Source organism: Leucoraja erinacea, chromosome 12 (assembly GCF_028641065.1).
Source record: "Leucoraja erinacea ecotype New England chromosome 12, Leri_hhj_1, whole genome shotgun sequence".
Classification (NCBI taxonomy): domain Eukaryota; kingdom Metazoa; phylum Chordata; class Chondrichthyes; order Rajiformes; family Rajidae; genus Leucoraja; species Leucoraja erinaceus.
The window spans coordinates 18,303,432-18,314,071 of NC_073388.1; positions in this window are offsets into that span (position 1 = coordinate 18,303,432).

Below are 10,640 nucleotides of genomic sequence, written 5' to 3' on the forward strand. Positions count from 1 at the left end.
AGTTAAATTTTTCGGTCACGTGAGGGGGAATCTACCCTCATTTGACCTTTGGTGAAATCACCCTATAAATCCCTGCTAAATGAATTGTGTGTCCTTGACAAATGCTGTTGGCCTGCTGAAATACCAGTCGGCTCAGAAGCTCGCTTCGTCTGTGTCTACTGCACACTTTGCCTCTCTTCTCTCTCTCTCTCTCTCTCCTCCCCCCCCTTCTCTCTCCCTCTCCCTCCCTCTCTCTCCTTCTCTCTCCCTCTCTCTCTCCTTCCCACTCTCTCTCTCTCTCTCTCTCCCTCTCTCTCTCCCCCTCTCTCTCTCTCTCTCTCTCTCTCTCTCTCTCTTTCTCTCTGCATACAAAATAGCTGACTCAATCGACCTTACATCAAGATGAATAGGAGAGAAACAGCGTTGGGCCGCCAGGCGCTTGTGGGTTTTTCATTCCCTAGAGAACAGCCTAGCATTAGATACTAACAAGCCATCTCAGGTGAGCGAGTACGTCTGCTCAACAGAGCAGGCGTAAATTTATATATACCACAGGAAAGCAATTTTAATTAATCAAGTAAAGCATTACCGCTTAAATTATCAATGCAGCCCAACGTTGCCATGAGGCCAGGCTAGTGAAATACAGTTTCTACTGAATGTGTATCACTTTTGCACCATCGTAAAGTCAAATTCCGTAAATGGAAGCATCGCAAGTCGAGGAGCATCTGTACTCGGTGATCACCAGAGGGCACGTTTACAGACAGATCCTAGATCTGATACAACAGCGTGCGTGTTGCAAGTGATGTTGATGTCATGCACGAGTGATTCACCTGTCATCAATCACATGCCCCCTTATGCACATCAGTTGTATGCTATAATTTGACAAAACGTTTTGGTAATGTCTGGTGTTTGGTCGGTTTGGCATGTGCAAATATGGACAAATTTGCACTAAAGAAAAGACTGTGAAGCTCTATCAACCAATGGGAAGCAAAAAAGACGTGGGGTAAACCCGTCAGCGGTGACTCGATGAAGGGCTTCTGTCCTTTATACCATCGGGAATTTGTTGCTTATTTTGATTTTGTCCCATATTTGGGAGTGAGAACGTTGTTGACCCTACTTATCGCAATGTCACAAAATTTTAAGATTTTAAAAATCAAGTCTGCAATTTCTCCCACCAGATAAAGCATAAAAGGAAGTTTAATTTGACACTTAATTCACTTTCATATCTTCAGCATTAAAAAAGTTATGGCCATTTTCATACTCGGAAATTAGCAACTTGTTCCCTATTGCTTTTGCATTGACTTAACACAAAATCTGTGATCGGGGACAGTCAAAAGCCCATAACTTTCTTAAAAATTAGAGAATTGAATGACATTTTGAGTTATTATAGATTGAAGCATTCTGAAACAAATATAAAACATCTTACTTGGACGACCAGAAATTAAAGCATATAATTAGTTAATTACCTAATTGTAGTCAATTACAAAATTGACCGTTGTGACGGAAATAGTAATAAACACCCAGACTGCCTTGAAAATTCAAAAATGTGATATTCTCAAGATCAGAACTTTAATATTATTGTATTATATGCTGTACGTCCGTAACAGATAGGTAAATAAATTACAATTTCTAGCAATAGACCAAGTCTTTATGGAGAAGATCAGTTGCTAGCTGGTACATTGGCATATCATAATCAGTAGCATCATCATACTCCTCAGATTGTAACCAATAAGCAACTCTGTACACCTTGTTTTTCCTCAACTTTTCGATTTTGGCATTGTAAACTACAAGTTTTTGCTCTTCAAACCATGCATGACATGCCTTTCTGCCCACTACTTTCCCATTAAGAATGTCCTGTAGATTCCATTTCTTAAGAAAAGGATTTATTTTTTAAATAGCCTAAGTATCCAAATAACAAACTAATCCCATACACACAAGAATTCACAATATAACATGCTTTTTTTAATCTCACTGTCATGAATCCATATGCCAGATGGAAGGAATTTAATGTTTAATTCCCATAAAGTAATCTAGAAACATCCACTCAATATAATCAAAAATTTTATTTTTTTGCACAAAACAGGACTAAAACTGATATTCAGTATAAAAATATTGACTATGGGTAGACAATAACACAAAATATAAACGATTTAGATGCTCTTATGACATGATTGTCCAAAAAAAAAGAGATTTAAATCATCTTGCGAGTGGGTTTTTCTGGAACGCGCCGATTGGAATGTTGCATTTGCGGTGAATTTGAACCCCATATCAGCAGGAAAAACACTGCCGGTTCGTATGGGGCCCAAATCACATTTTCGCAACATAAAATTTGATTAATGCCATCCCAAGAAGCAAGTTTATATGTAAAATATACGACTTACCTGTTGTTTTGTCCTGTTCATGTGATCCGTCGCGTTGTAGACGTTGAGGGCATTAGAAGTCGCCTTTTATTTTAATCAAATCATTAAATTGTCTCGCGACCAAAAAAATAAAATCGGCAACGGAAGTTGGATCGATTATTCTACGGCAGCTAGCAGCCCGAGGAAATCCGCCGCCGACAGGCTGGAGAAAACAGCATTTTAATCCCGCCCTCCACCCCTCAAAGGCGCCAAAGTCACGCACACAGCCAGTGGCAGAACTGCAGCGCCGCTGAAGGTAAGTTTTGTAACATCGCTACTAGTTAGAAGTCACCAATGGATTATACCTGCAGCAGCAGAGAATCACAGTCTTAAACAAATTATTAGTTAGAAACATTGTTCTTTGATCCAGCAAAACAAATCAATACCTGCTGAGTTACATAGACCAAAGAGTTCTAATTCAAATTCACATTAGTTGTTGCTATTAATCCTTTAGTGCATTCAATTCATTCTTAATGCTTAAGTAATGATATCACAAATAATTCTTCATTAAGATGGCAAGTGAAGCAATTGTTCTGATAGTAGGTTCCTAAATTTAACAACAAATGTGTGAGGAGAGATTTGGCATGGATATACAGGGGAGCTTCATGAAAAGCACGGCAGTGAATACGCAATGGCAGTGAAGACAGCAATTGAATAGGAAAGGTTTAGAGGGGTTTGGGCCAAACATGTGGGACTAGTGTAGATGGGGCATCTTGGTCAGTATGGGCAAGTTGTGCCAAATGGGTCTGTTTTCATGAAATGGCAGACCTAATGACAAAACCTTTGTATATATTCATGGAAGAGGAAGCAAATAATTCCCACAAACTCAAAGGAACCAAAGAACTAATGAAAAATAATTCAAGGAAATTATTTAAAATATTTTGGAAAAATTAAAGGGACTGAAATCCAATAAATCCCCAAAGCTTGATAATCTACCAAAAAAGATAGCCATGAAAACAGTAGATGCAGTGATTTCCATCATGAAAATGACAAAGACAAAGGAAGGGTCACTGTCGACTGGATACTGACAAACAAAACTTCATTATTTTAATAAAGAGGGAGACAGATAGGAAGGAACTATAAATTGGTTAGCCTAACATCAGTAGTGGGAAACATTATTAAATACATGATCAGGGAATAGTTTGAAAATATCAATGCTAAATTTATCAAAGGGAAAATGTGTTTGACAAACCTACTGGGATTTTTAAGGTGTAAACAGATATGAGAGGATCAGTAATAGTTGTGTATTTGCTTTTTTAGAAGGCCTTCAATAATGTTCATATAAAGCTGAGTTTACAAAACTAAAGGATATAGCATTAAGGATATTTTTGTTGTCAGTTGTGATACAGAGATTAGGAATAAATTTGTGTTCTTAGGGTTGGCAGGCTTTGACTAGCACGTTACCAAGAGACAGGTATTCAGAAGCCAGCTATCCTAGATCAATGGTTTGGATGAGGGAACTGAGTTAATATTTCGGAGTTTGCCTATTATCATCATGTAACAAGGTACAGTGAACAGGTTTTTTGTTGCGTGCTATCCAGTCAAAGAAAAGACTATACATGATTACAATCAAGCCGTCCATAGTGTATTGATAAGGAAATAAAGATTTAAAATAGTGGAGCGAATAAAATGTGTGATAGCAGATCCTCTTCTGGGACCAGCACGCAAAGAGCTGCTTGTCTCCAGTGCCATCTTGCAATCGGCCAACAAAATGAGACAAAGTGGGATTGTGAGTTGTGAGGAGGCTACAAAGAGACTTCAAGATGATTTAAACTGGATGAGTCCATGGGCAAATACTTGGCAGATGTGAGGTTATTCACTTAAGATAAACAGAAAGACAGATTGTTACTTGAATGGCAATAGGTTGAGGAATGTTGATGTACAAAGGGTGTCCATGTAGAGCAGTCACTAGAAGTAAGTAGAAGGAACAAACAGTTAAGAAGGCAAGTAATACATTTAACTTCAATGCAAGAGGCTTTGTTTACAGGAGTAAGGGTGTTCTATTATAAAAGAATACAGAGCCTAAGTGAAACCTTACTTGGATCTCAAATGAATGGTCTCAACCTGAAGCATGTCTATTTATCTCCATGCTGCCTTACATATTAAGTTCCACCAGCATCTCTCCTTTCCAGCATCTGCAGTCTCTTGTGCCTCCTGGGGATCCATTTCAAAGGAAATATATATTTTCCATGCAGGTTATGTAATGAAGGTTCATCTGACTGATTTGTGGAATGGAGTGACTGGTGTATGAGAAGAGGGATTGATGAAGTCTGTACTCACCAGAGATTAGAATTATAAAAGGAGATTTCACTGAGATATGTATATATCTGACATGTCCCAATGTGCTGGATGCAGGGAGGAGGCTACTCCAGAAAATAGGTTCCAGAACCAGGGGAGACAGTCTCAGTATATGGAGTGAGACATTTAAGACCCAGAAGAGGAAAAAAGAACGGTAAACCTATGGAATCACTTGCCACGGAAGTTTATGGAAGTTCAATCACTGAATATATATTAAGGAGGTAGATCAATTCATAAGTGATAGGAGTAGAATTAGGCCATTCGTCCCATCGTCTACCCTGCCATTCAATCATGGCTGATCTACAGTATCTCTCCCTCCTAACCCTATTCTCATGCCTTTTCCCATGATCTCTGACACCCGTACAAATCAAACAATAAACTCTTGATCAAAGAGATTGGGGAGAGAGGGGGAATATAGTAATGTATAACACAATAATCATAGTTATACTGAATAGAAAACCAGACTGGAAGATCTGAATGATTATCTCCTTTTCCTAGTTTTCCTTTTATATGTTTCTAAATAAAGAATCATTGCTCTGTATCCTTGCTGAATGAGACAGTGAAATCCATGGCTATTCTACCATCATCTGACGTTACTCCCAGTGCCAAGCTGTGCAAGCTCCTGCAGTTGCTTGTTTCTTATCTCACGCTGCAGTTTCCTGTCTCCTGAGGCTTTTCCAATCAAAGTTTAGATTCTAACCATGTTTGCTCAAGGCGACTGAAATGCAGGCAACTTTATAAGTGTTATTTGTTAGCTACATCCTTTTCTAATGTCGGAGGGTTTGCATTTTGGTCATTTCATAACATTTACCCACATAATATGATACCCAAATATAAGAATCCACTGTACATAATAAAATACCTAAACTACAGCAAGTGGTTTGTTTGTTAAATACATCTCAGATCAGAAATCTTTAACATGCATAATAATTTTGTGTGCAGCCTGAAAAGCCTGAAGGAATTTAATGTAAAACCCAATCTGTATGTTAGGCAGTTTCCAATGTTTTTCCTGAGTTCTCTGTAGATATGAAGTCCATGCAGAAAAGAGACTACTGGGGTTATGCACTGACTTCAAACAATGTGCAAAGCAGATTTTAACATCACGTGCTGAGTTATTTTGTGCTTCTGGGGCCCACAAGTGACCCCAAAGCCTTTCACTGGAGAGTGGATGGTTGCTTCTGCATTAGTCAATTGATATCCAAACTTACCTTCAGAGACTGAGGTAATATCTTCATTCATTAACTCCTACTTTCATTTTTTTCACATACCCTCCCGCTCTCCGATTTCTTTGTTTTGTTCTCTGACTCTTCATTGAGTCTCCTCCATCGTCTTCTCATCGTAATGTCCAACCTTTAATGAGCCAATCCTTAATATTCCACCCTCAATGACTTATCCCCTCATATCCCAAACTTTGTTTACCTGCCCTTATGTCTCCCCACTTGATATCTTGTTTTCTCATTGTTCCAACCCAGGATGTGTTGTCCCTCGATACCACTATTAAGGAAGTGGATTGGCAGAATTTTGGTAGGGGATCCTTCTTCAGACTGATTGTAGTAGTGGGGAGGGAAGGGTGGAAGAGAGGTGGAGCATGAGTTGGAGTGGGACATAGGGTATTGGGGGCAGATCAAGTTCCTTGTTTTAGTTTAAGATTAGTTTAGAGATACAGTGTTGAAACAGGCCTTCGATCCCTCAATCCCACTGACCAATGATCACCCTTACATTAGTTCTATCCTATATAAAAATCAGTTAAGACTAAAATTGGACCCTTGAAGACTGAAAAGCGTGAATTTATTATGGAGAACAAGGAAATGGCAGATGAGTTGAACAGGTACTTTGGATCCGTCTTCACTAAGGAGGACACAAACAATTTTCCTGATGTACTAGTGGCCAGAGGATCTGGGGTGACTGAGGAACTGAAGGCAATCTACATTAGGCAGGAAATGGTGTTGGGTAGACTGATGGGACTGAAGGCTGATAAATCCCCAGGGCCTGATGGTTTGCATCCCAGGGTACTTAAGGAAGTGGCTCCAGAAATCGTGGATGCATTGGTGATTATTTTCCAATGTTCTATAGATTCAGCGTCAGTTCCTGTGGATTGGAGGGTAGCTAAGGTTATCCCACTTTTTAAGAAAGACGGGAGAGAGAAAACAGGGAATTATAGACCCGTTAGCCTGAAATCGGTGATGGGGAAGATGCTGTAGTTATTCATAAAAGATGAAATAGCACATTTGGATAGCAGTAACAGGATCGGTCCGAGTCAGTATGGATTTACGACAGGGAAATCATGCCTGACTAATCTTCTGGAATTTATTGAGGATGTAACTAGAAAAATGGACAAGGGTAAACCAGTGACTGTAGTGTACCTGGACTTACAAAAAGCATTTGATAAGGTCCCACATAGGAGATTAGTGGGCAACATTAGGGCACATGGTATTGGGGGTAGAGTGCTGACATGGATAGAAAATAAATGTGAGGTTATCCACTTTGGTAGCAAAAATAAGAAGGCAGATTGTAATTACCGAACTCATACACGTATAAAGATACAACATATCTTTATTAAACACTTACAGCATTGGATATGCAGTACATTACAGGTCCAAGCTGCTACATCTACAGCCTGACATAGGCGAGTTCTTAATATTATGAAGCATGCGCTAGGCGGGGCTACTACTAACAAGCACTATGATTGGCTAGCATGCTATAGCCGATCTACACAGATTATTATCTAAATGGTGTCAGGTTGGGGAAAGGGGAAGTACAATAGGATCTAAGGGTCCTTGTTCATCAGTCAATAAAAGTAAACATGCAGGTACAGCAGGCAGTGAAGAAAGCGAATGGCATATTGGCCTTCATAACAAGAGGAGTTGAGTATAGGAGCACAGAGGTCCTTCTGTAGTTGCACAGGGGCCTAGTGAGACCACACCTGGAGTAGTGTGTGCAGTTTTGGTCTCCAAATTTGAGGGACATTCTTGCTATTGAGGACGTGCAGCATAGGTTTACAAAGTTAATTCCCCAGATGGCGGGACTGTCATATGCTGAGAGAATGGAGCAGCTGGGCTTGTATACTCTGGAATTTAGAAGGATAAGAGGGGATCTTATTGAAACATATACGATTATTAAGGGTTTGGATACGCTAGAAGCAGGAAACATCTTCCTGATGTTGGGGGAGTCCAGAACCAGCGACAACAGTTTAAGAATAAGGGGTAAGCCATTTATAACAGAGATAAGGAAACACTTTTTCAAACAGGGAGTTTTGAGTCTGTGGAATTCTCTGCCTCTGCCGGTTCTCTGGATCCTTTCAAGAGAGAGCTAGATAGGGCTTAAAGAAAGCAGAGTCAGGCGATACGAGGAGGGCAGGAACGGGGTCCTGATTGTGGATGATCAGCCATAATCACATTGCTGGCTCGAATGGCGGAATGGCCTACTCGTACACCTATTGTCTATTGTCGAAAACCCCCGCGGTCATAGGGAGAACGTGCAAACTCTGTACAGGCGAACAGACATTCTCGATCTTATTCTTCTTTGTCCCACTGTTTGGTGTTATTTTCCTTGATCCCCATCTTCAATACCAAATTTCACATGATGCCCTGTTCCATGGTTTCCAGTCCCTTGAATTCCTGGTCCACAATGCTAGATTCTCCAATGCTTCAACCCAACATTTGATCCTTTGAATCCCTGTGAAATCTACAAAGCACACACCATAAGTTGATATAATACTTGCCCAGGCTAAATGTGTCTGAAAATATTTAGTTGTGACAATACCAGTATAAATAGGTGGATTGTGATAAAGTGACACTGCAACCCATATATTTTATTAATAAGCAATAACATTTGGGGAATGTTAGCATTGTGGTTATTTTAATGGATTTCAATTAACCTCTGCTGATTATCCACGGAAATGAGTTCACATCAGGGCAATTAAAATTCAGCTATGGAATAAATCTGAACAAAATAATGCTTGCACCTGTAATACTCGTTGTTAAATTTTTGAAATTATTTTAAAACCCCATCTATTATACTGGAAGGAAGGAAATGTTCTTTTCCTGCTCATTTTGTCCACCATGTGACTGCAGTCCCTCAGCAACATTTCTGAGTTGAAATTGCCGTCTGAAATGGCCTTGTCGTTAACTCAGTTTTATCAAACTGCCACGATGAACAATGATATCTATCTTCTATCTATACATAACTAAAACTCTGATATAGTGCTCTTCCGGTTTGCATGGTGTTTCTATTTGCGCAAAAACAGTACGCGTTAGCGCTACGTTTTTTCGCCAGCTCACACACCGTTCTCATGTGCTGCGAGTGCACCAAATTTCGTTCCGATCAGTGGTATATTGTAAAAATTAGTGAGGTTTAAAAATCTTAAAATCCACCAGTGCGCAGATCGATCTCTCCTGCCAGTCAGTGCCATGCGGATTGGTCTCTTCTCCTGTAACTCCCCGGGACGGTCCGCCTCTTCCTGTGCCATTGCATCTCTTCTGGAGCTGAGGAACGCTGTGGATGGCCAGCGTAGGTTTCCAACCGGACACAATTTTTGGAGAGACCGGAAGTGGAGCAGCGCGGTCGTAGTTGTTGCCAAACGGAAAGCGAAGAATCTGATCCCGGCACTGGAAAGCATCCAACGCCCGCTGTGAGTCGCAAACGGCCTGCCATCGCAACACCCCGCAGCTCCAGCCCCTTCCCCTCTTGCTAGTTCCTGCCCCCCTCCTCCGTGATACCCCTTTCTTCCCCATGGCTCTAACCACGTCTTTTCAATGAGCTCTCTCCCCCCCGCCCCATAACCCCACCCCACCCACACACTGGCGCGACTGTAGCTGCTGATGCTTCCGGGCCGAGCCGAGGATCCGCACCAACATTGATGCTCCTCCGGGGCACGCAAGAAGGGAGAGGAGCGGCAACCTCGAGATCCTGGGGAGGGAGAGTGGGGGAGGAGAGGGGATAAAGGGAGAGGAGGGGCGTGGGGAGGGGAAATTGGAGGAGGGGGGGAGTGGAGGAGGTAGGGAGTGGGGAATAGAGGGAGATGAGGGCAGGAGTAGGTGAGGCGGGATAGCGGGGGGTTAGGGGGAGGTGAGGATTGAGGAGGTGGGGGATAGAGGGATAGGAGGTGGGTAGGGAGCGGAGAGGAGTTATGGGGGGAGGGAGTGAGTGAGGGTAGGGGAAAGGAGAGGGAGATAGAGGTGAGGGAGGGATGGGGAGGGGGAGGAGAGGGGTAAGAAGAGGGAGGGTGAAGAGGAGGGGGAGAGAGTGCTAGGGATGAGGGGAAATTAGCTGCACCTGTGTATTGGGTGAGTGGTGGAATATTGCATTGGGGGACCAAGCCTTCTGTGTGACAGGGACCTAACGGGTCACACAGTCTAGTACAACAGAGAGACCTGGCGCAGAATGTGATTGGGAAACAGCCTGTAGTTCCCTTTTTTATTAATCTGGAGACATGCCAAATTTGGGAGGACTGTGCCACTGAACAATGAGATAATCACTTTGCAAACAAATGACACAAAGTGCTGGAGTAACTCAGTGAGTCAGGATGTGGATTGGTGGCATTTTGGTATGGGACCCTTCTTTAGACTGATTGTGGTTGTCTGGAGGAAAGGGTGGAAGAGAGGTGGAGCGGGAGTTGGGTCGGGACATAGGGTAGGGTTGGGGGCAGATCAAGTTCCTTGTTTTAGTTTTAGATGAATTAGATACAGTGTTGAAATAGGCCTTCGACTCCTTGAGTCCCATTGACCAATGATCACCCTTACACTACTCTATCGTATATAATAGGGACAAATTACAGAAGCCAATTAACCTACAAACCTGCGCATCTTTGCAATGTGTGAGGAAATCGAACACCCGTAGAACACCCCAGCGGTCATAGGGAGAACGGCAAACTGTGTACAGGCAGGACCCATAGTCAGGATCGAACCCTGGTCTCTGAAGCTGCAAGGCAGCAACTCTACCACTGCACCACCTTGCTGCCCTCTAGTG